Source organism: Helianthus annuus, chromosome 1, assembly GCF_002127325.2.
Source record: "Helianthus annuus cultivar XRQ/B chromosome 1, HanXRQr2.0-SUNRISE, whole genome shotgun sequence".
NCBI lineage: Eukaryota > Viridiplantae > Streptophyta > Magnoliopsida > Asterales > Asteraceae > Helianthus > Helianthus annuus.
Genome location: NC_035433.2, coordinates 52,843,994 through 52,868,913, shown reverse-complemented (window position 1 = coordinate 52,868,913; position 24,920 = coordinate 52,843,994). Strand labels below are relative to the sequence as shown.

Below are 24,920 nucleotides of genomic sequence, written 5' to 3'. Positions count from 1 at the left end.
CTTCAGTGTTTTGAAATCATAATGGGAAAATAGTTTGTTGTGAGTGGGAGTTCTGATTGTTTACGCCAGGTGGATGGAGAATTGATGTGATTCTTATCAAGTTGTCAAGTTTGTACAGTTTGTTTCAAATTTTCCCAGAAAATCAAAATTGAAACATATTTTGATTTTAGGGGGAGAAAAATTTAAAAAAAAAATTAAAAAATTTGAAAATGTTAAAAAAACATCAAAAAATTTAAAATGAGTTTTGCTGAAACAAGAGGAAATGATAGAAAATCAGTGGACTACCACAGCATGCTAAAGAAATTTAAAGTCTAATAGTGATAAACGGTCTCACTAAAGATGTGACGATAGGCTCAGCTAAATTAGTAGATTTGCAATAACGATACAAACTAAAAGAAAAAGCCTAGTTCTAGTGGGAAACACGGTCAAAAGCATAGCACTTAGTTTTGTCCTTCCTGATTGTGTGCCTGCTCAGTAATTGCTGAATGCCAAAAGCATAAAAACTGGTTAAGTTTGTGAGCTTTCACAACTTCACTAAAAATGACACTGTGATTGTGCATTTCATTTTGCAAAGATTTAAACTTGTTTTATTTCTTTATTTTGTTTAAGCATTGGACATCCTCTGCGTATACGTGAGTATCGACCTGGATGTTATTGCCTAAATGTTCTGCTTTATTTTCTTTGGTGTTTCGTTTAAGCTTTGGATCACCTCAGCGTATACGGAAGTATCGACCTGGTGGTTAAAGCCTAAACAACTTCAACTTGTTTTATTTTCTTATTTTGTTTAAACATTGGACTTTCTCTGCGTATACGGAAGTATCGACCTGATTGTTAATGTTTAAACATTCTGCTTTGTTTTCGCACAAATCCCAGTTGATCAAAGTTTAAAGGCATTACTTAAGTCAGTGTATTGCATCATGAGGGGATATGCTGAGATCGTGGGGTCCATAAGAATTTAGTGCAAAATTAATATACCTTAACGTATCGGTAAGCATTTCGAAAGTTTTTAGATTGAGTTTAAGAGGACAACTATATCGTCAATCAACGTGAATCGTTTAGAACTTAAAATGATTAAAAGCTTAACGGTGTTTGTGATGTGTCTAAAATCTGATATGATCCTCTTTCGCAAACTCACAAAAATATGTTTGTACATATTTCATTTCTGCATTTAAATTTCTGTTATTGCATTTATGTTTCATATTTTTTGAAAAATCCAAAAAGATTTTCGACAACTGATGTTGAAAAGCTGATATTCAAAATTTCAAAGGCTAAACATGATGAATAGATGGTTTGGTTAATTGATTTAAAATGTATTATGATTCATTAAGTTGAATCAGATTTAGAAATGTTTCAAAGTTTGATAAGTTTTAAATGTGAAAATTCTCGAATGTCTAGTTGATTCATTAATTTGAATCACAACATGGTTTGTTGTAATAAGGTGTTTGAGCTGAACATGGATAAAGCCAGGATTCAGTTTAAAGGCAAAATCTAATTTCAAGACAGCATACCCAGCATGATGATAGGGAGTCTGACGAACAAATTCCAGACAACGATTCTAGCATGATGAGAGGAAGAGTCTGATAAAATTAGAGTCAAAGAGAGATCCTGGAAAATCATCTATGCAGACCGATCAAGATTGAAGAGTTGACATGTTGAAGACTCTCACTGAAGATTCCTTCAACATTCAAGGGGGAGTCTGTTGGTGCAGTTGTCTGTCAACTACATCTTCGTTCGAGTCTTAGATAGACAGAGAGAAGCCCAGAGACTGATCAAGACTGAAGAAGTGAAGACATGTATTTGTCAAAGACTCGATGGACGACTCGTCAACATCTGAGGGGGAGTCTGTTGGTGTACTACATCTGTCGACTTCGTCTTGGATCGAGTCTTAGATTGCATTGTATAGTTTAGGGCACGTTTGTCACACCCCGACCACGTAAAACATCAAATCGTGGCGGAAACGTCGGGGAGTGTTGTAACAGAATTATTGTTCCACAACCATGGTAATTAAAATACTATTTTATTCATCACCCAAGGGTGGAATTACATTGTTTCAAACAAGAACCCACAAGTTACATTGTCTTAAAATAAAAAAAAAAGAAACAAAAGTTCATGATTAAACTAAGTCTATCTTCGTTTTATGTCACTAAGGCCCAAGTCCACCCTAGCGTGTCACGATCAACATCCTAAGCAACAGCTCCTGAAAACACATGTGAAAATAGGTACGTCAGCATAAAAATGCCTGTGAGTAACATAGGTTTTGTAAAAATAGGATTCATGACTTAGGTTTAAGAAAATGTTTAATGAAAACTTGTCATGAATCTAGTTTAAGTGTTTGTTTTTATAAAATGTTTGAAAAGTGATAACAAATCAGTTAATATGTATATATATGAAATAATAAAGTATGGTTAAAAGAATAACCAAGTAAAAATAAGTTGTATAAAACAAGTTGTTTTTGTAAAACAAAGTCTTGTGAAAAATATGTTATTTGCATAAAATGTACAAGTCCAAACTAAATGATTTAAGTAACGCTACGACATGTAATATAATACAAGCACTTATATATAGGAAGTACCAGCGGCGTATCCACCATGCTTGCATCATACTACACACATATCGTTACTTAAGTCACTTAAACAAACCACCAAAGTATAAAGTCCATGTTTAAACCAACCATCAAATGTTCTTTTCCTAAACCATTGTCATATGTTTAAAAGTCCAAAATGTAGTCATGTATGTGTAACAAATCTTTCTATTATAATAAATCAAAGCTTCTAAATCCCATGTGTCAACACCACAACACCCCTCCCTTCTCTCTTTCCTATTTGTCACTCCCACATTCATTTTGTCCACGTGTCTACTCCTCCTTTTTCCGATTATTAGTTTTTTTTTTTAAAAGCTGGTGAGAACAGGCTAGAGACAAAAAGTCTTTTGACCAGCTCTCTGTAACTCATCACGTGAGCCCTTTTCAAATTTCAAACTACGAGCCCTTTTCATTTTTGTTCTCTCTCCCTCAAAGATCTGGATTTGGATCTGTGGATTCAAAAGGAAAAAAGAATCAGAGATGTAGAGATGTGTTGTTGATCTACAATATCAGAGTGGAATCAAAATCCTCATCTTCATCTTCCGACTTGACACAGAGCCGGTATGGGATCTGAGTTTGTTCTTCATCTAGCGTTTTGATGATTGAGAGCAATTGTGTGACGGGCTTGCCTTCCTCTCAAGAAATCGGTTAGTTTTTTTTTTCTCACGATTATATGATTCCCTGTACCTAGGGTATTGTTTCTCACGATTTTCTGCTTTGTGTGACGGCGGCTAGGGTTCCGCCGCGAGCGGAGAGACAACCCTTGAGTTGTCACTTATGACGACCGCCGCTGCAACCACCTTCTCCTCTGTCGCACCTACCACCTCCTCTTCACCATCTCCGACACTCAAAACCCTAGGTTTCACCACAGTCTTCCTCTCATCCAAAACCTCCTTCAAATCACTCCACGCTCGCGTATTTCCATCCAACATGACCTCTGTCTCCGCTATGGGAGCTCGTATGGTTGCATCTCCGACGATCACCAAGTCGGCGCTGTCTCTCGCTTTCGAAACCTCTGTTTTTAAAAAGGAGAAAGTCAACCTTGCTGATCACGAAGAGGTATAATATCTTTTTCTAATTTATTTTTTTTCTAAAATATTTTATAATTGACTTTCGTAAACGATCTTTGTGTAGTACATTGTGAGAGGAGGAAGAGATTTATTTCATCTATTGCCGGATGCATTTAAAGGTATTAAGCAGATTGGTGTCATTGCTTGGGGTTCTCAGGTTTGTATATTTTATTGTTTTGAGTTTATGTATCACTATGTTGCATGCATATGATAATTTCATTTAGAAGCTGTAATTGTTATTGATTTGTGTTTAGGGTCAAACTCAGAATTTAAAGGATTCACTTGCAGAAAAGCAAAGTCTGATATTGTAGTGAAGGTGTTTTTTTATTTTTATTATTTTGTAGTTTTTTGTTTTGTGTAATAGTGACACTAGGATATGAAGATGGATTAGCATCAGACTAAGTACAAATTTACCATATGTTTATACTGTGAGTTTAAGAGACGTGACAATCTTTGATATGAAGATGGATTAGCATCAGACTAAGTACAAATTTACCATATGTTTTTATTGAATTTATAGGGCATGCTCTGGCACAATTTCTTTTCTAGATGATTACACGTACATGGGAGACTGATGCATCTGTTTTTAATTGTATGTATATAGAGTGTGCTTTGACATGGTTTCTTTTTTTAGATGATTATTGCTACAAGAGGTTGAAGGAAGTTGGCTAAACCAATCTGATCATAACCAACCCTTTTACTTTTTAAGATAAAAAGAAAGCTTCCAAATGATTAGCAGATTGTAGAAATTTGGTTTTTGAAACCTATACTTAATTAAATGCTCTTTATATAGTGCTTCTTATCTAGCCTAATAAATCTTTCTGGTTACTATATTTTCAGTACGATTGCTGCTAGAGGGGAATGTAATCTCAAAATATATAGTTATGACCTTAAATTCCAAAATTTACGACAGACTATTCGAAAGCGTGCAAGGTTATACCTCCTTAAAATCTCAAATTACTTTCTTCAATTTGTTTACTTTGAACATATATGCTATTGGGTTTAAATTTGTACCCTGAGCCATGTGTATATATGGTGTTGGGTTTACATAATACATGCGTTTTTTAACTATACAAAAATGCAATTGATAACACAAAAGCCTATTGTACAACGCTCACATTTGCATCTTGTGGATTAATGACTCAATATTCAATTTGGGAATGTTATAATTTCTTTGATTATCATGTTTATTGAGAACATCTGAGCACATAAAGTGTAATGTGAAGTGGCGCGTTTGCATGAATTTGGGATCAGTTTTGTCTTTTTTTTATTATTAAATTTGAAAAGTATAATTTTTGTTAATGATAAGTGTTTGATTTAGATGTTAATGATCTTAGTCCTATAAATGGGAGTAAGGTGTCATATGTGCCACTGACTCCCGATAATGAAGGTGGGATGTTGCAGTCGTCTAATTTAAAACGTTTTTACCTTTTACGATTTATAATGTCCACCAGACACATCTGCCCCAATAGCGTGTTGAATGAAGGAAGGTGTGGGTCGGTTTTCAAGCGCTGGACCGATGAGCAGTGTTTTGGTGGTGGTAAGTGTGGAACTAAGATTGTTATTGCCATGAAAAAGCTTTCCAAGTCACAAGGAGTAAACCCAGAACTGAGATTGTTATCACCATGAAAAAGCTTTTGAGGTCATAGAGAGTGGCTGGTGAGATGCTTTTCTTTACTTCCAAATTTCTTATTTCTTACGAATATATTTTTTTAATTTATGTTCTGGATATTTGTGAAGAATTTTATCAATTATGGTTTTTTAATGGAATCTCAAAGATGCACAATAGGTTATACAAGTAATCAACTTTTTGTAATGGTTTGTATTAGCATTTTAGAAGTAACCAGACTATCTATTGGTTCTCTTGATTTGTAAAAAAACCATAAATAATTCTCTTAGTTCATCCATTCGTAAAAAAAAACCAAAAATAATTCTCTTAGTTCATAAACTATTAAAATTACTACCCTTTGCTCCTTGCTTACCTTCCCACTTCATTTTATAAAATGAAAATACTAAAAATTTCTTCATATTTTTCTTTAAAAAGCATCAAAGATACGTGTTAAACTTACATAGCTTTTTGTAAGTTTTAAGTTCAAAGCTAATAAAAAGTAACCCAAAGTGTCATCTCTCAATAATAATCTTTTAGCTCTCAATAACCAAGTTTACTTTTGATGCTTTTCATTAAAGTTATGCATACATCTATATTTGTTTTTCTATTATACCAGAAAAAATTTGGCTTATAGGTTGGATCGATTGATGGAAGGGTTAGTGTGCATACTGATGAACAACAAAGTATAAATATCCACATTTAAATGCGACAGAGAAAGGAAATGAGATCTATGCAATTTATCCTCTTAACTTCCATCATGTAAGATATCTTCTTTTTTTAATATAGTTATATTTATGAATAACAATACCAATTTTATATCTTAATCTGGTTGTGCATAGAGCAACGCCTCGCTTAAATAAGTGAAGCTTTTTTCCGCGACTCTGCTTTCAGAACCTAAACGCTTTGGAGCACATCATGCTTTTTTAAAACTAAGCTTATTTTCAAAAGGATATGTCATTTTTTTTTATCATCATGTCTTTGAAATTTGACCAGCAATAATTTCTTACTCTTTTTTACTAACATTCATGCACTATTCTTTTTTATGGTTTATAGGTGATGGGAAATGGGAACCCTATAGAAAGAAAGACATGGTTTCCTGACAACGAATCATTATTTAAACTTCTTTGTTATGAAAATGTACCTCCTTATCTGAAAGTATGTTCATATTTGCTACTAGAGTTCTTAGTATTCTTTTTATTTTCTTATTTCGTTTGTTGCATTGTAGTTGTAGGGTGCTTTACACAATTCAAGTCAATTTTTATTGATGTTTCCCAAACAAGACACCAATACGCTTTACTGGTAGTTGTTGGACTTCAAGTTGGGTAAATGATTGGCACTCAGGTTCTACTAATTTGGTGGACGCTCTACAAAAACTGTTGTTTTAGTATTATGTTTGGGTAGCTACCGGGTAGTCTTTATATTTTACATTTATTGTATACATAATTTAAATGGTTCAACCCCGTGAGTATTCACGGGGAATAACCTAGATATTAATAATCGGATACATGATATTATGTAGTTATGTGGGTGTGGATGAGAAGGAAGATGTGCAGCTCTTTTACTACTTCATTCAGTCAGAGTCAGATCCTGACCGTGATCCTCTCATGCTTTGGATCACCGGCAGTCCTGGTTGTTCTACCATCTCTGGCCTGCTATTTGAAATTAGTATGCTTTTGTTTTGTGTCTCTGTATTTGTTTCTTGAATATCTGAATTCATTTGAACAGTACAGGTTTCATGTTTATGTTTTATGTTATTTGGATTACCATATTATAATATTATATATTGTACATGTAAAAAAAAACGTTTGTTTCCATTTGAGTAGTCTCCCTGTCTCCTAGAAGTACTATATATTGTACATGTAAAAAAAAATGTTTGTTTCCATTCGTTGTATGGTGGTCCGGACCAGAGTTTGGATGTGATTTGCTATGTAAAAGTTACCCGGAGTTCACCTCTAATCCATTCTATGTAGGAGGAGATTCCTATTCTGGAAACCCGGTCCCAATACTCACACAACTAATATCAGCCAGTAACACTTTTCTCCATAAACATATCATGGCTGACTTTATCGTGTGAATTTATGACATGGTATGAACCTAACACGAAATCCGTGGGGTTGGTTGACACATGGATGCATTCAGATAAACAAGTCGGGTTCAGGTTAAGCGGGCAGGTTCACATGCTGGCCTGTTTAAATTTGTATGATGTAACTTAAGTAGGCATTTGTTTCCGAATTTAAAAAATAAAGAGTATTTATATCAACTTTTATAATATAAGCAAGCATAGTTGTTTTATATACTTTTCTAAATATGATAAGTTTATAATTTCAAAATATGAATAAAAAAATCGGGTTAAACGGGTCATTTTGTGTTCGGGTTCACATGTCTGAAGCAAATTTAAGGAGTGTGTCAAATTAATAAATCTTTTGACTGGTTACTCTATAAGAGATAAAACTTATTTATTCTAAATTAATAAATCTTTTTTTTTTCAGGTGGAAAAGTGGGTCTGCTAGAAAGTGGTCGTAATCTTGATGTTGTGGACCTTAAAGTGCAAATATAATCTGTTGAGGTTTTCTTGGAACTCACAAAAAAGTTTTAAGTGGTGTGCAGAATTGTCATTTTGCCTTTGGCTCGGCTTTATCGGTGTTAATGTTAAAAAGTGTCGGCCAATAAGAGTTAAACAATCGTATCAATTGTTGCACTTTTATAGACATGCATATAGTGACAACTTCATGGCTTTGTTGAGAGTAATTTTAGCATGGATTCCATGAAAGATTTTGAGTGTTGGTTTCATAGAGTATATTAAAAGCTTGGTTAAATTTGCAGTTGAGTGTTAGGAGCATGAAGAATCTATGACTCAAAGAGATGCTGGTAGATTTCCAAGAGATATAGAATGAGAGAAATTTCGTAGTATGCATAATGGTTAACAGTTAAGGTTCGAGGGGTTGAATTTTGCAGTTTAGTTTGGCTGCAAATGTGTAGGGTTAATGTGTTATGCTTTGTACGATAGGTGTCTTCAGTGTTGTGTTGTATTGGATATGATGGTTTGTGATTGGTTCTGAGCGACTTTCTATGAATTGGTCTGGTGGTGGTGTTGAATAGAAGTTCATTTTGGCTGACCAAAAAAGTTAATGTGTGTTTTTTACATCTAAGTTTATTGAAAGACAACATTAATCTTTCTTTTTCTGTTTTTAGTTTCTTTGTTACTCATCTGCATCTTTGTAAGATTTAGTCATCAAACATGTTTTTAAAATGTGGAAGGTATTTTTTTTAAAAGAGGAATCTGTTGGTTTATTTGTTATTTAAAACGATTGTATTTAGGTTTCGGTTTATTTTTTAAAACGATTAAACATGTTTGTTATTTATTTGTTATTTAAAAAATGTTCCCTTTCTTTATAATACATTTTTAATAAACCTTAAAAAATGTGTATCCATTCGTCGCTTAATAAAACCTGGTATGTAATTTTCTAAAAACCACCCATGTTTTTACACGGGCTTACATGGGTCTTAGCATGAAGAGATCAGGCTATAAATCATACAAAAAAATACATTTATAGATATAGATTTTTTGACACAATCCATAACCCGTGAAGCTCACGGGTATATAACCTAGTATTATGTATGTTAAGTAAAATGTGTTTAGTTAAATCCAATGTATAAATCTACAAAACAAGGTATTTTGAGTATATCAAAAAGTTATGTTTCGCAAAGTAAAAGCATGTTTTAAATGATACAAACACTTATGTGGTAAGTTAACGCATACATTCAAGCCTTGAGACAGACGGATAACCCTAAGTAAAGGTTATCAAAAGAAATGTTTTCGGATTCAGTCATTCCTTTCATCCAAACAAACCTAGGATGTCAGGAACGGGATTTGTCAAGTCCTATGGCACCATTACTTACTACCGAGCGGCGTAGCTAATGTTAATGAATGTATATAAGTTCCGTTTGTGCAGACCAAATGTTATACCAAATGTAAACATGTTATATGAAAACAATGTACTAAGTATGCTAAGTTAACATACAAAGCAGAAAAGTCATGTAAATCAATGTGCTAATATGTCAAGTAAACATATGTAGCAAAACAATGTAATGTAAATCAATGTGCTAGCATGCTAAGTTAACATACATAGCAAAACAATGTAATGAAATCATGTACTATAAGTGTACTAATGAACATAGCATGTATATGATGTGAAAAACATAGAAAGCACGAAAGTAACAAGTAGGCACATGTGTTTCTCCCCAAAACGTTTGAAAAACAGTAAAAGAGGGGACTATGTACTCACTTGAGATTGCTCAATAGACTTTAAATATCTACCAAGCAAGCTAGAAGATCACGGATTCAAACGGCACCTAATATAGGTATCTACATTAATAAACGGACCTATCAGAGGATCGGGTAGTACGAGGGTTCGTAAACCAAATAAGTGTGGGAACTTATGTAATATGGTTTAACAAAGCCTACATACTAAAATGAAACTTATCCTAAGTGCTTTTGACCCGTTATGACCCGCTTAGGTAGCTTATGCTACTTTAACGCATCGTTCGCGTAAAACGCGTTCGGACCGCCTAATTAGCCCTATGACAAGTAAGATATGCCTCAACATGTTTAATATTGTTGCTAAATCAGTTTAGATACCAAAAATTATGTTACATAGGCTTAAAATGAATTTTGGCGTGAAAAGGGGTATTTTGGTAATTTTCCTAAGGCATAGAAACTACTTATCATACAACTACTTAAACGACGTGACCATAAGGTATAACCTCGAAAGGTGATTCCCTATACAACTATGGTCACCTAAAGTGTTTGGTTGGATCCCAATGATCGACCAAATGGGTCGGGTTTGAAAGCATAAGCGATTGTTTAGATCGCTTACCTTTACAACCCTAGACAAGCACAAATCTAAAAGCGACGAGCTAAACATGCTAGAACATGTTTAGTAAAGTTAGAAAACAGGTTTGGTATTAAAACAAACGGTTTTAATACCCTAGAGTAGTTTGGTTACAAAATACGCGAGAAAACGCATTTTGGCTGAAACTGCGACTCGTCACTGAGCCTAGATAATGTGGTAATCAGTAGGTATAGTCACTAGGGACTATAACCATCGTGATTACGCTCACGTTATGAAGTTCAAACGAACTTCGTGTTGACCATAAACTGGTCAATGCAGAAAGTCAAACATAGTTTGACTTTAACGCTAAAATGAACGAAAAACGCGAAAGAATACTTACAGAAGGTCCCCGCAAGATTGATATTCCAAGTATTTCTCAGGTATGAAGTGATATTAACTCCAACTTAGAGAAAATCTCAGAATTCAAGTGAGGAAAATGGGCAAGGCATGGGGGGTATTTATAGGTGTAGTAGAACCGTTAAGATCATTCCACGTTATCCGAGATTCAATCCTAGCCGTAGACCTCATGCCCATAGTTTTAGAAAACCAAGGGAGCCCCTAAACCAGCCCATAGACTGCCCAAAACCATGTGCAAGGGTGGGTAACAGCTGGAAATGGCTGGAATGCAATTCTGCTGATCTGGGCATGGCTTACGGACCGTAAGCATACCCATACGGGCCGTAAGGACCCTGCAGACCAGCAGATTTTGCATTTTGGCAGTTTTGGTCCCTGTGCGCGTATGGTCGTGTTTTGGCACTTCTAACACCCGTCAAACCCATTTATAAGCTCTAATAGGATGTTAAAGAATAGGTAACATGAAACATGCTCAAAAATATGCCGGATGTCGGTTCGTTTGGCCGTACGATTGCGTTGTTCGGTAATTACGACGGAGGTCGTAACGGACGCAAAAACGGTCCAAATTGCGCGACGAATGGATTTTTGACATGCCAACCATTAAAACATAATATTTTAATGATTAGATAAATTTTTGGATGTCCGGATGTATTCAGAACGGAAGTTATGCGCGAAAATGCAAACTTATGCACTTTTTGACGCTTTTAGTCCCTGAATGAGCATAAAGTTTATTTTAGCACACCAAACCCCTCAAAGCCTGTTTCTAAGCTATGTAAAGGATATTTAGGGTGTGTTTAACTTATGGGCATGTTCCGGAATGTTCGTTACAGTTCAGATTGGCATACTTTCGCAGTTTGTCAATTTTAGTCCCTGTAAGCGAATAAACTTGATTTTGCCATACCAAAGCCTTCAAAACTTATTTCTAAGTTATGTAAAGGTTATTTAAGGTATGTTAAGCATACATTGATGTTCTGGAGTATTTGTCACGTTAAACTGAGTACGTTTACGCACCAGTTTGCGTATAATTCTCCAGAAAGCGATATAGAGTTTGAGATTGGATAAAAGTCAAAACATGAAAAACATTAAACATAAAGAAACAAACATTGGGATCAAATAACTTTATTTCATTGATAACTGAATTGTTCACAATGATTACAAGCATAAATGTCACAGTCTCCCCTACTTGTGGAAATTTCGTCCCGAAATTTGTTTAGAGGAAACTCGTGAGAATAGATGCGGATACTTCGCCTTCCTTTGATCTTCAGGTTCCCAAGTAAACTTAGGTCCACGTTTAGATTCCCAGCGAACTTTAACCAAAGGAATGCGCTTGCGTTTAAGCCATTTGACTTCACGATCCAAAATTTCCACAGGTTTCTCAACAAAATGTAGTGTTTTATCAACACGAATTTCGTCAAGTGGTATGTGGAGGTTCTCATCAGCTAAACACTTCTTGAGATTGGATACGTGGAAAGTTGGTGAACATTGCCAAGTTTAGGAGGTAATTCAAGTCTGTAGGCTACCTTACCGATTCAGTCGACGATCTTGAATGGTCCAATGTATCTAGGTGCAAGTTTTCCTTTCTTTCCAAATCTGATCACACCTTTCCAAGGTGAGACCTTAAGTAATACACGATCACCGACTTGAAATTCCAAAGGCTTGCGTCGTCGGTCCGCGTAACTCTTTTGATGGCTTCGAGCTGTCTGAAGGTTATCACGAACTTTCTTAACCTTGTCAGTTGTCTCTAGAATGAGGTCAGGTCCAGTAAGCTGAGCCTCACCTATCTCATTCCAGCAGACTGGTGAACGACATTTTCGACCATAGAGAGCCCCGAAAGGAGCCATGTTGATGCTGGAGTGATAACTGTTGTTGTAGGAGAATTCAATCAATAGAAGATGTGAATCCCAACTACCACCAAAATCGATCACACAAGCTCTAAGCATATCCTCCAAAGTCTGGATTGTTCTTTCAGTTTGGCCATCTGTTTGTGGATGATAAGCTGTGCTCAGATTAAGTTGGGTCCCCATAGTAGATTGCATGGTTCTCCAAAAATGAGAAGAGAAACGAGCATCTCTGTCAGAAATAATGTTCAAAGGAACACCATGTCGAGATACGATTTCATCCACATAAATTTTAGCCAGCCTTTCAGCAGAAAAATCCTCACGGATTGGCAAGAAATGCGCAGACTTAGTAAGACGATCAATAACTACCCAGATGGCATTATGACCTTTCTTTGTGCGCGGAAGTTTAGTAATGAGATCCATAGCGATGTTTTCCCATTTCCAAACTGGAATTTCTGGTTGCTCCAAAAGACCAGAAGGATGTTGGTGTTCAGCCTTAACCTTAAGACAAGTAAGGCACTTTAAAACGTACAAGGCAATGTCCTTCTTCATACCAGGCCACCAATACTGAGTACGAAGATCCTTATACATCTTGTCCGAGCCAGGATGAATAGAATAACGAGACTTAAGGGCTTCATCCATAAGCAAGGTGCGAAGATCATCTAGGCTTGGGACCCACAAACGGTCCATGAAATAATACGATCCATCTTCCTTCAGCATAAGATCAGGCTTAATGTGATAGGGTAATTCCTTACCCATCAAATCTTGTGAAACACAAGCATATTGAGCCTGACAAATGCGTGCTTGGATATCAGATCGAGCTTGAATGTCAGATTGAACATGAACACAATGAAGCTTAGTACATTCCTTACGACTCAATGCGTCAGCCACAACATTCGCTTTACCTGGGTGGTAGCGAATTTCACAATCATAGTCGTTTAGGAGTTCGACCCAACGTCTTTGCCTCATGTTGAGTTCTTTCTGATTGAAGATATGCTGAAGACTTTTGTGGTCAGTAAAAACCACACATTTTGTACCGTACAAATAGTGTCTCCAGATTTTGAGAGTGAAAACAACTGCACCCAACTCAAGATCATGAGTGGTGTAGTTTCTCTCGTGCACCTTCAATTGCCTTGATGCATAGGCTATGACTTTGTTCCTTTGCATCAGAACACAGCCAAGGCCCAATTTCGATGCATCACAGTAAACGACAAAATCATCATTGCCCTCAGGCAAAGTCAGAATAGGTGCGTCACAAAGCTTCTGCTTTAAGGTCTGAAATGCTTCCTCTTGCTTATAACCCCATTCAAATGGTTTGTTCTTCTGAGTTAGAGCAGTTAGAGGAACTGCAATCTTCGAGAAGTTCTCGATGAAGCGGCGGTAATAACCTGTAAGACCAAGAAAAGAACGAACCTCAGTAGGATTAGTAGGCGTATCCCAATCCTTAATCGCACTGATCTTGGAGGGATCTACATGAATACCTTGTTCGTTGACAATATGTCCTAAAAATTGAACTTCCTTAAGCCAAAATTCGCACTTGGAGAATTTGGCAAAAAGTTGCTCTTTCTTTAGGAGTTCTAGAGTAAGACGAAGATGTCGCTCATGATCAGCTCGCGTCTTAGAATATATCAAGATATCATCAATGAAAACGATGATGAACTTATCTAAATAAGGCTTGCAGACCCTATTCATTAAGTCCATGAAAACAGCAGGAGCATTGGTCAAACCGAATGGCATGACTGTGAACTCATAATGCCCATAACGAGTGCGGAATGCTGTCTTAGGAATATCCTCTTCATGCACACGAAGTTGATGATACCCAAAATGAAGGTCGATCTTCGAAAAGCAAGTAGCACCCTGTAACTAGTCAAAGAGATCATCAATGCGAGGTAGGGGATATCGATTCTTGATGGTGAGCTTGTTCATCTCACGATAATCGATGCACATTCTGAAGGATCCATCCTTCTTCTTGACAAAAAGAACGGGAGCACCCCAAGGTGAAAAGCTAGGACGGATAAAACCTTTGTCAGAAAGCTCCTGAAGCTGCTTAGACAACTCTTGCATCTCAGACGGTGCAAGACGATATGGAGTTCTGGCAATAGGATTTGCACCAGGTACGAGATCAATACGGAACTCGACTTGGCGTGCTGGAGGTAGACCTGGTAATTCTTCAGGAAGCAGCTCCGGATAATCCCGAACAACAGGGATATCTTGAATAGACTTACCTTGGCCCTTATCTGCTGTAACATGTGCCAAGAAGGCCACATAATTCTTTCGCAGATACTTCCGAGCTTGAAAACAAGACATAAGCTTGAGGCTACTAGCAGGTTTCTCACCACGAACCTGTAGTATCTCACCTGACGAAAGCGGCACACGAACAATCTTCTCAAAACAAACTACCTCGGCGTGATGCTTGGCTAACCAATCCATACCCACAATAATGTCGAAGCTTCCAAGTTGCATAGGCGTGAGGTCAATAGGAAAAAGATGGTCGTTAAGGTTCAACTGGCAGTTGCGAAGAACAGAATCAAGAACAACGGGTTCACCATTCGCAACTTCGACTGTCAAAGGCTTACCTAGTTTCGTTCTAGACACGCGAAGCAAGGGCTTAAAAGACAACGACACAAAACTTTTATCGGCCCCTGAATCAAAAAGAATAGACGCAGGTTGATTATTAACAAAGAACGTACCGTTCACCACATCATTGTCTGCTTGCGCCTCTTGTGCATTCATGTTGAAAGCTCGCCCACGAGCCTGAGCCTGAACTGGATTCGCATTCACCAATCTTGGACACTGATTACGGTAGTGGGTCAGATCCCCACAGTTGTAACAAGAACCTGGTGGGAAGTGAGGTCGTGCTGCTTGACCTTGTTGCTGAGCAAGAGGCTGAGTAACTTGTTGAGCCGGGTTCTGAGCTGCCTGATTCTGATTGGCAGGAATATGGCATGTGGCAGCAAGATGACCAGGTCTGCCACAGTTGGTGCATTGACGACATTGGAGGTGTGGCTGATGATGACCGTTACACCTGTTGCACAAAGGTGCATTGCCACGATAAGGCCTCTTGGCAGGTTGTTGCGCAGGCTGATTTTGAGCAGCTTGAGCCTGTGCAGTAACGACATAGTTTTGGGAAGCCTTCCGCTTCCTAGAACCCTTTGAGGAACCCGCATCATTTCCCTTCTTGTTTTAACCTTTCTTGCTATCCTTCTTTTCAGACTCCTGCTTCTTACCCTTCTTGTCACCTTTTCTATGTAACTTACCCTTTCGAATCTGCGATTCAGTCAACGTCGCAGATGACTCGATCGCCTGACGGACAGTGGTAGGATTACTACCAGTAACGATGTCTTGCACGGAGTCAGGTAGACCATCGATGTACCTCTCGATAGCCTTATCGAGTGGGGTAACCATTGTTGGGCATAGCAGGCTTAACTCCTCATACCTGTCAGTATATGCCCGGTGCTCGCCACTAACCTGCTTCAGATCATCAAACTCCCTTTCCAACGCTCGCAGCTCATGACGAGGACAAAACTCCCTCATCATAAGAGTTCTAAGTTCAGCCCATGTTTGAGCTAAAGCAACTTCAGCACCACGGTCCCTCATAACCCCGTTCCACCATGTAAGCGCCCTTTTCTGAAACACGCTCGAAGCAAACTCAACCTTCCTATTTTCAGGACACAGAACGTGGCGGAATGTACTCTCAATGCTCTCAAACCATTGAAGGAGCCCAGTTGCCCCCTCAGTACCACTGAACTTGAGTGTTTTAGCCGTATTGAAGCTCTTGAAGTTACAAGGAGCATTCTGATTGTTGTTGGCTTGGTTCACTTGAGCTATAATGTTTGGGAGTGCAGCAGCCATGTGTTGTGCCAGAATATCTGCCATTTCGGCATTGGTTAACGGGTTTTCACGACGAGGAGGCATGCTAAAAAGAGGAAAACATGAGAGGAAACGAGTGAGATGATTAGATGAAAAGAACGAGAGGAAACAAAATCAACAAAGGCAAAGATGGTGGTCATTCGTCTGTATCACAAAAGCAAACAAACGATGCACAGTGACTAATCAAAGTAAATGGGTCCAAAAATAATGCTTAGCAAAGACATGCTCGCCTATAAGTGAACACTCACCCCAGGAGTTCTCAGGTAAGAGTGACTGGTCCGATTATGTGGATTTGTACGAACACTCTAGCCTTAGACAGAAAACCCAGGGTACAGGCATTCACCCTTCCAGTTTGCACGTGTTCACACTATTTAGAACCCAAAACTTTGACGAGATTTTGAAAACTTGGAAGGCACAAGGCCAAAAGAATCATTCGAAAACAATTGATAAAATCTCAAAATCAATTTGAAAGATCAAAAAGGGTTTAAAACCATATAATAAATCATTTAAAAAAAACAGAAGATTGTTTTTTTTCGAAAATCGTTTCAGAAAATTGGGTTCACGTTTTGGTGATCACCTAAGGATAGGTGAAGTGCATGTTTTAAAATCTAAACACAAGACAACTTGTGTTGGGGTCCTAGAAAGGTTATAGTCTAGGTCAAAGCATTACTAATAACCTAATTCCCTATAACCATTGGCTCTGATACCAACTCTTCTGTCACACCCCGACCACGTAAAACATCAAATCGTGGCGGAAATGTCGGGGAGTGTTGTAACAGAATTATTGTTCCACAACCATGGTAATTAAAATACTATTTTATTCATCACCCAAGGGTGGAATTACATTGTTTCAAACGAGAACCCACAAGTTACATTGTCATAAAATAAAAAAAAGAAACAAAAGTTCATGATTAAACTAAGTCTATTTTCGTTTTATGTCACTAAGGCCCAAGTCCACCCTAGCGTGTCACGATCAACATCCTAAGCAACAGCTCCTGAAAACACATGTGAAAATAGGTACGTCAGCATAAAAATGCCTGTGAGTAACATAGGTTTTGTAAAAATAGGATTCATGACTTAGATTTAAGAAAATGTTTAATGAAAACTTGTCATGAATCTAGTTTAAGTGTTTGTTTTTATAAAATGTTTGAAAAGTGATAACAAATCAGTTAATATGTATATATATGAAAGAATAAAGTATGGTTAAAAGAATAACCAAGTAAAAATAAGTTGTATAAAACAAGTTGTTTTTGTAAAACAAAGTCTTGTGAAAAATATGTTATTTGCATAAAATGTACAAGTCTAAACTAAATGATTTAAGTAACGCTACGACATGTAATATAATACAAGCACTTATATATAGGAAGTACCGGCGGCGTATCCACCATGCTTGCATCATACTATACACATATCGTTACTTAAGTCACTTAAACAAACCACCAATGTATAAAGTCCATGTTTAAACCAACCATCAAATGTTCTTGTCTAAACCATTGTCATATGTTTAAAAGTCCAAAATGTAGTCATGTAGTCATGTATGTGTAACAAATTTTATGTATGTTAAGTAAAATGTGTTTACTTAAACCCAATGTATAAATGTACAAAACAAGGTATTTTGAGTATATCAAAAAGTTATGTTTCGCAAAGTAAAAGCATGTTTTAAATGATACAAACACTTATATGGTAAGTTAACGTATACATTCAAGCCTTGAGACAGACGGATAACCCTAAGTAAAGGTTATCAAAAGAAATGTTTTCGGATTCAGTCATTCCTTTCATCCAAACAAACCTAGGATGTCAGGAACGGGATTTGTCAAGTCCTATGGTACCTTTACTTAATACCGAGCGGTGTAGCTATTGTTAATGAATGTATATAAGTTCCGTTTGTGCAGACCAAATGTTATACCAAATGTAGACATGTTATATGAAAACAATGTACTAAGTATGCTAAGTTAATATACGAAGCAGAAAAGTCATGTAAATCAATGTGCTAATATGTCAAGTAAACATATGTAGCAAAACAATGTAATGTAAATCAATGTGCTAGCATGCTAAGTTAACATACATAGCAAAACAATGTAATGAAATCATGTACTATAAGTGTACTAATGAACATAGCATGTATATGATGTGAAAAGCATAGAAAGCACGAAAGTAACAAGTAGGCACATGTGTTTCTCCCCAAAATGTTTGAAAAACAGTAAAAGAGGGGACTATGTACTCACTTGAGATTGCTCAATAGACTTTAAATATCCACCAAGCAAGCTAGAAGATCACGGATTCAAACGGCACCTAATATAGGTATCTACATTAATAAACGGACCTATCGGAGGATCGGGTAGTACGAGGGTTCGTAAACCAAATAAGTGTGGGAACTTATGTAATATGGTTTAACAAAGCCTACATACTAAAATGAAACTTATCCCACCCTTGCACATGGTTTTGGGCAGTCTACGGGCTGGTTTAGGGGCTCCCCTGGTTTTCTAAAACTATGGGCATGAGGTCTACGGCTAGGATTGAATCTCGGATAACGAGGAACGATCTTAACGGTTCTACTACACCTATAAATACCCCCCATGCCTTGCCCATTTTCCTCACTTGAATTCTGAGATTATCTCTAAGTTGGAGTGAATATCACTTCATACCTGAGAAATACTTGGAATATCAATCTTGCGGGGACCTTCTGTAAGTATTCTTTCGCGTTTTTCGTTCATTTTAGCGTTAAAGTCTGCTTATGCTTTCAAACCCGACCCATTTGGTCGATCATTGGGATCCAACCAAACACTTTAGGTGACCATAGTTGTATAGGGAATAACCTTCCGAGCTTATACCTTATGGTCATGTCGTTTAAGTAGTTGTATGATAAGTAGTTTCTATGCCTTAGGAAAATTACCAAAATACCCCTTTTCATGCCAAAATTCATTTTAAGCCTATGTAACATAATTTTTGGTATCTAAACTGATTTAGCAACAATATTAAACATGTTGAGGCATATCTTACTTGTTATAGGGCTAATTAGGCGGTCCGAATGCGTTTTACGCGAACGATGCGTTAAAGTAGCATAAGCTACCTAAGCGGGTCATAACGGGTCAAAAGCACTTAGGGTGGTTGGGAAACGGAACTTAAACAACGCTATCCCTTTGTAAGGGATACGAACGTACTTTTCTCCCCTTATGTGGGACCTTTAGTTAATTACTATTTATATTGGATGCAACAAGCAATACTAAATGAAACACTATCACTCAAGTCCCTACTACTTAATACCGATTAGTCGCCGGGGCCAGGCGAACGGGTTATTAGTTGATAGCGCTATTTAGGTCTCACCAGCCTCACACCGTGCCCGCATATGGGATCGGGAGTGAACTAATAGACTCTGGCAAACCGTCAATGATGATAGAACATCGACAAACGGGGCACTCGACGAAAACGTACGGTCGCGTAGTATTCGGTATTGTAAATAGTTTAGTAGCTTACTTAAGGGGTAGCTCCCTCTTGGCATGGTATAAATGAGTAAATTAACTGTTGAAACAAGTTTTTGGAATTAAAAACTCGAAAAACTCGTGAACTCGCCAACATTATGTTGATACCCTACTGCATGAATGAACTATCAGAAGCCCTTCAAAACTTTACTATCTATACCACAGATATGGATTCTACCATGGGCTACCAGGCTGATGTTGAGGAACCAATAGTATTCCGGGCTCAACCCCAGGATAAACCAAAGGTGAAAAAGAGAAGAAGGTTTGTAGGCTGGAGGCGTGTGCGTAGGAAAAGACCAACGATACCAAAGGCAAAAGTTAAAAAAGGTTGAGGATCCCAAGGATAAGGGAAAGGGGATAGAGATTGGGGAAAGTTCTAAGCAAGCCCAGGAAATGCCACCCTGGGAGGAGTTAGATCATAAACTGGCACTTAGTGATCTCATTGGACCTGCCGGTGAAGATTTTTCCTATTACCCAGTTCAATCACAACTCCCATTAGATTTGGAGCCTGCTATCCCAGATTCCATTGTTAACCCCCAACCTCTACCGGCAGAATTGGAAGAATGGTGGACCACTGACTGGCAGTTTCAGAACCTTTTAAATAACCCTAACACCTTTTTCCCTCAGTTCGACCCGGAGCCTGCACCAAACCCACCAATGAGCAATGAGAACTTGGCTGAACTCCACCACTATGGCGATGAGTTGGTAGATGCAGGGAATAGAATTCGGGAAGTGGGAGAACAGATCTCCTGGAAATACGAGGAGAGGGAACGTCGTCTCTGAAGTGCCAACTGACGGGGATAGTATGTGGTGGTGTGGTGTGTTTGTTTAATAATAATAAAATAATAAATAGTATAATCTTGTAAAATAACTTAAAATAAAACCTTTGTAAGATAATCAGTGTGTACGGATGCATACTATTAAAATATATAAAATCGGATAGTCGCAAGATCGACAATTTTGACTATACGTGTTAGTGTGATTATGTGTTTTTCTTTTCGTATTATTTGACTATTTATTAATTTACAGTATGGGTAAGTAAAGAATTTCAGACATCTATCGTCAACTAGATAAATCACCAAAAGATAAGGGAACCTCATCTCAATCAAATTCCTCAAGATACTCAACAGATACTGAGGAAGGAATATTTATTCGTAAGGCACAGTTTGAGGAACCACTTACCGCTAAGAAAAGATGTCGGATTATTAGAAAAAGTCAAGAAAAAGAAATGATAATCAATAAGGAAACTCAGGAAATAGGCAATAACCCACCATGGGAAGACGAATTGGATGAAAAATGGGCGAATCTCTATATGTTAGCCACTACAGCAGTAAACGCCAACTTTTAATTAAGTTAAACTACCGTACCCGGATCAACCAATAAAATTTGATCTCAACACCTTTACCCAGTACTAGCACCCATATCATCTATAAACCAGGAACTTTAGAAAAAGGGAATAGAATAAAAGCACGCTAGGCATAATATTCCTAGTTAGACTAAAATAATGCACGACCCTAGTATATTTTGAATTTCAGTTATATGTTATACTAGACATGTGTATATATATATATATATATATATATATATATATATATATATATATATATATATAAGTTGCAATGTTTTTATTTTTATCTGGTTATACAGATGTACCTAAATATTTGCACTAAATATTAGCCTGTGATAATTACTAAGTGATAAGTATTCAGATGGAAAACGCTGTGAATGAACTAGTTAATGAAGTTAATCAATCGGAAAACAATAACGAGGATCACTTCTTAAATCGGCAAGATATAGAAAACATTGTCATTCAGGGAATAGCTAATGCTATTCCAGCAATCGTTGCTGCAGTTAAAAGTCCTATTGAGCCTTCACAAGCTCACCCCAGTAAACGCACGCGCGACGATAATTTCAGAAATACTGTTAACGGAGGAGGCGATAATGACAACTTAATTCAGGCCCCAATACTCAAAAGAATGAAAGCTGCAACACCTGGTTGCACTTACAAGGAATTTCTTGCCTATAAACCAGCTGAATTTGCAGGCACTGAAGGGGCGACCACCGCACTGCATTGGTTAGAGAAAACTGAAGCAGTAATTAAAATAAGTAAATGCGTAGAGGAAGATAAAGTCATGTATGCTTCTCAGCTTTTCAAGGAAGAGGCACTGGAGTGGTGGAATATGGTGTTGTAAGCCAAGGGAAGCGACTTGGCCTATGCTATGAATTGGGAAGAATTTAGACCAATGGTGGAAAGAAAATTTTGTCCTGAATATGAAAAGGAACAAATGGCAAACAAGTACCTGAGCCACCGAATGTTGGATGTTAACTGTCGAGGTTATACTTCGAAATTTTTCGAGTATGCCAGAATTGTGCCAACTCTGGCTTTGCCAGAGCCAGTGCTTATTTCTCGCTACATTTAGGGTTTGATTAGTGAGATCCGTAATATCATCAAAGCTGCCAGACCCCGTACAATTGATGATGCGGTGGAATTAGCCAATACCTTGACAGATGAACTGGTACGCACGCGAGAAGAGAACAGAAAGAAGGACCTAGCTCAGAAAATTACCCAAGGATTCAGAGGGGGTAATACTAGTAACAACTTCAGAAAAAGAAGAACTGGGAAATCCTCCACTGTCCCGTTTTGCAGTACCTGTAAAAGAAAGCATTTTGGAAGATGCAAAGGGTATTGCAATTTCTGCAAAATTCCAGGGCATCAGGAAGAAGATTGCCAGAGGAAGAAATCAACAATCTGCTTCAACTATGGAGAAGCTGGACATTTTAGACCAGACTGCCCTAAACTAGTCAAACCAGCTGACAATAAGGCTAAACCTGCAGAGGGAACTACCAAGAAAAATGCAAGAGCCTTTTAGTTGACTACACAAGAAGCGGACTTGATTCCGGATGTGATAGCGGGTACGTTTCTAGTTCACAACATTTAGGCGAAAGTATTATTTGACTCTGGTGCAAACCAAAGTTTTATAAATACTTCATTCTGCCAAGCTCTTAAGTTACCGTTAACCAAACTTAGACAGATTTATACAGTAGAAACAGCCGACGGTAACTCGGTTAGCATAGATCGGGTCTTGCAGGAAGGTAAAATAGAACTCTCAGGTCATAAATTTTCTGCAAAACTGTTACTCATGAACTTAGCTGGATTCGAGATTGTGTTAGGAATGGATTGGTTGGTAGCCAACCATGCTCGAATCCTTTGTGATAAGAATTCCATAGAAATTCATACACCCACATGAGAAAAAATCGTGGTTGCAGGGGACAAGCCACGAAAGCCAATGAAATTCATTTCAGTCATGAAAGTGGCTAGTTATTCCAGAAAGCAGGGAATAGCATATATGGTTTCGGTAGTGGTTAATACCAAAGGTAAAGAACTTAAGGATATCCCAATAGTATCAGAATACCCGGATGTATTCCCAGAAGAACTACCTGGATTGCCACCCGATAGGGAAGTAGAATTTAGAATTCATTTAATTCCTGAAACTACACCGATAGCCAAAGCACCTTATCGGTTAGCACTCACCGAAATGATAGAATTGAAAAAGCAGTTAGATGAATTACTAAGAAAAGGGTTTATACAACCTAGTTCATCCCCTTGGGGAGTACCAGTGTTGTTTGTGAAAAAGAAAGATGGTTTGATGCGAATGTGTATCGATTATAGGGAATTGAATAAAGTTACAATTAAGAATCGATACCCATTACCTAGGATTGATGATCTTTTTGATCAGCTTTAGGGAGCTAGATATTTCTCTAAGATAGATTTACGCTCCGGATACCATCAATTGAAGGTACAAGAAGAAGACGTACCTAAAACCGCTTTAAGAACTAGGTATGGTCATTACGAGTTTACAGTTATGCCCTTTGGATTAACCAATGCTCCTGCAGCATTTATGGATATGATGAATAGGATTTGTAAACTGTATTTGGATAAATTTGTAATTGTCTTCATTGACGACATACTTATTTATTCCAAAAGCCAGGACGAGCATTGTGAACATCTACATGCACTCTTAACTTTGTTAAGAAAGGAAAAGCTTTACGCCGAATTCTTGAAGTGAGAATTTTGGCTCCAGGAGGTGCAATTCTTAGGACACATGGTGAATCATGAAGGTAATCACGTAGATCCCTCCAAAATAGAAGCAATCACCAAATGGAAGATTCCGCAATCAGCTATGGAAGTTAGAAGTTTTCTAGGATTGGCCGGATACTATAGACGATTCATTAAGGATTTTTCTAAGATAGCCATGCCATTAACTAAGCTAACCTGTAAAGTAGTAAAGTTTGAATGGGGACCTAGGCAAGAAGAGGCTTTTAAGATTTTAAAGCAAAGGTTAACAAATGCCCCAATTCTTGCCTTACCGGAAGGAACTGAAGATTTTGAAGTTTACTGTGATGCTTCTAAATTAGGATTAGGATGTGTGCTAATGCAACGCAAGAAGGTAATTGCGTATGCCTCAAGGCAATTAAAGAAGCACGAGGAAAACTATACGACTCACGACTTAGAATTAGGATCAATAATTTTTGCCCTTAAGATCTGGAGACACTGTTGGACCGTGTTCCGACCCTAAACAGTCAGTTGAGAACGTTCATCTTCACGTACGAAGGCGGAAATAATGTAAATGAAGTTACACAGCTTTTCCTATTCAATTCCTTCTCTTTTATTGCTTTCTGATACAATTTTGACAGAGTTCGGTTACACAAGCAATGGTCTAGTTCCGCTCCAACATACATAACCAACTATCAGGTCTCGCTCATGACTGCCTTATATAGTCCATGTGGTTTCTCTTATTCGTCATGACAGAAAAGCAAAACTACCATATAAGCGAAACCTTTTTGACACATAAGCGGAACTATTTCTACACATGTACATAAAAGCGGAAATATTTCTAACCTGTGTACACATAAGCTAAACTATTTCTAACCTATGTACCTAAAACCGAAACTACAACATAAAACATAATTTTGACTTTCTAGCTCCTATGTTGACCTATCTTGACCTAAGACTTAATTTAGACGTAGTCAACAGACATTCCATGCATCAACAGACTCCCCCTTGGATGTTGACGAAGTCTTCAGCTCCAAGTCTGTAGTCTTGGTCTTTTCTCCAACTCTCTGTCTTCACATCACAAGCATTCTATCTTCACAGGTTTAGGATCACAACCTGGCTTCATCTTCATCTTCAAACTCCCCTTTGACTGTTGATCCAGACTCCCCCTTT

General features: G+C 37.5%; 1 long non-coding RNA gene across 7 annotated transcripts; it reads left to right on the top strand.

Annotated features, from left to right (window-relative positions):
- Window positions 1-2,930: 2,930 nt before the first annotated feature.
- Window positions 2,931-6,945, top strand: LOC110900041. 7 transcript variants are annotated; one of them, XR_002570740.2, is made up of 8 exons: window positions 2,931-3,228; window positions 3,317-3,640; window positions 3,716-3,967; window positions 4,492-4,584; window positions 5,106-5,310; window positions 5,895-6,019; window positions 6,314-6,415; window positions 6,486-6,945. It is a non-coding gene; the product is annotated as an uncharacterized LOC110900041 (long non-coding RNA). The 7 variants fall into 7 exon arrangements; XR_004869126.1 differs by having other exon boundaries at window positions 3,716-4,584; window positions 6,486-6,657; window positions 6,780-6,945; XR_004869090.1 differs by having other exon boundaries at window positions 3,716-4,584; window positions 6,486-6,668; window positions 6,780-6,945.
- The last annotated feature ends 17,975 nt before the right edge of the window (window positions 6,946-24,920 follow it).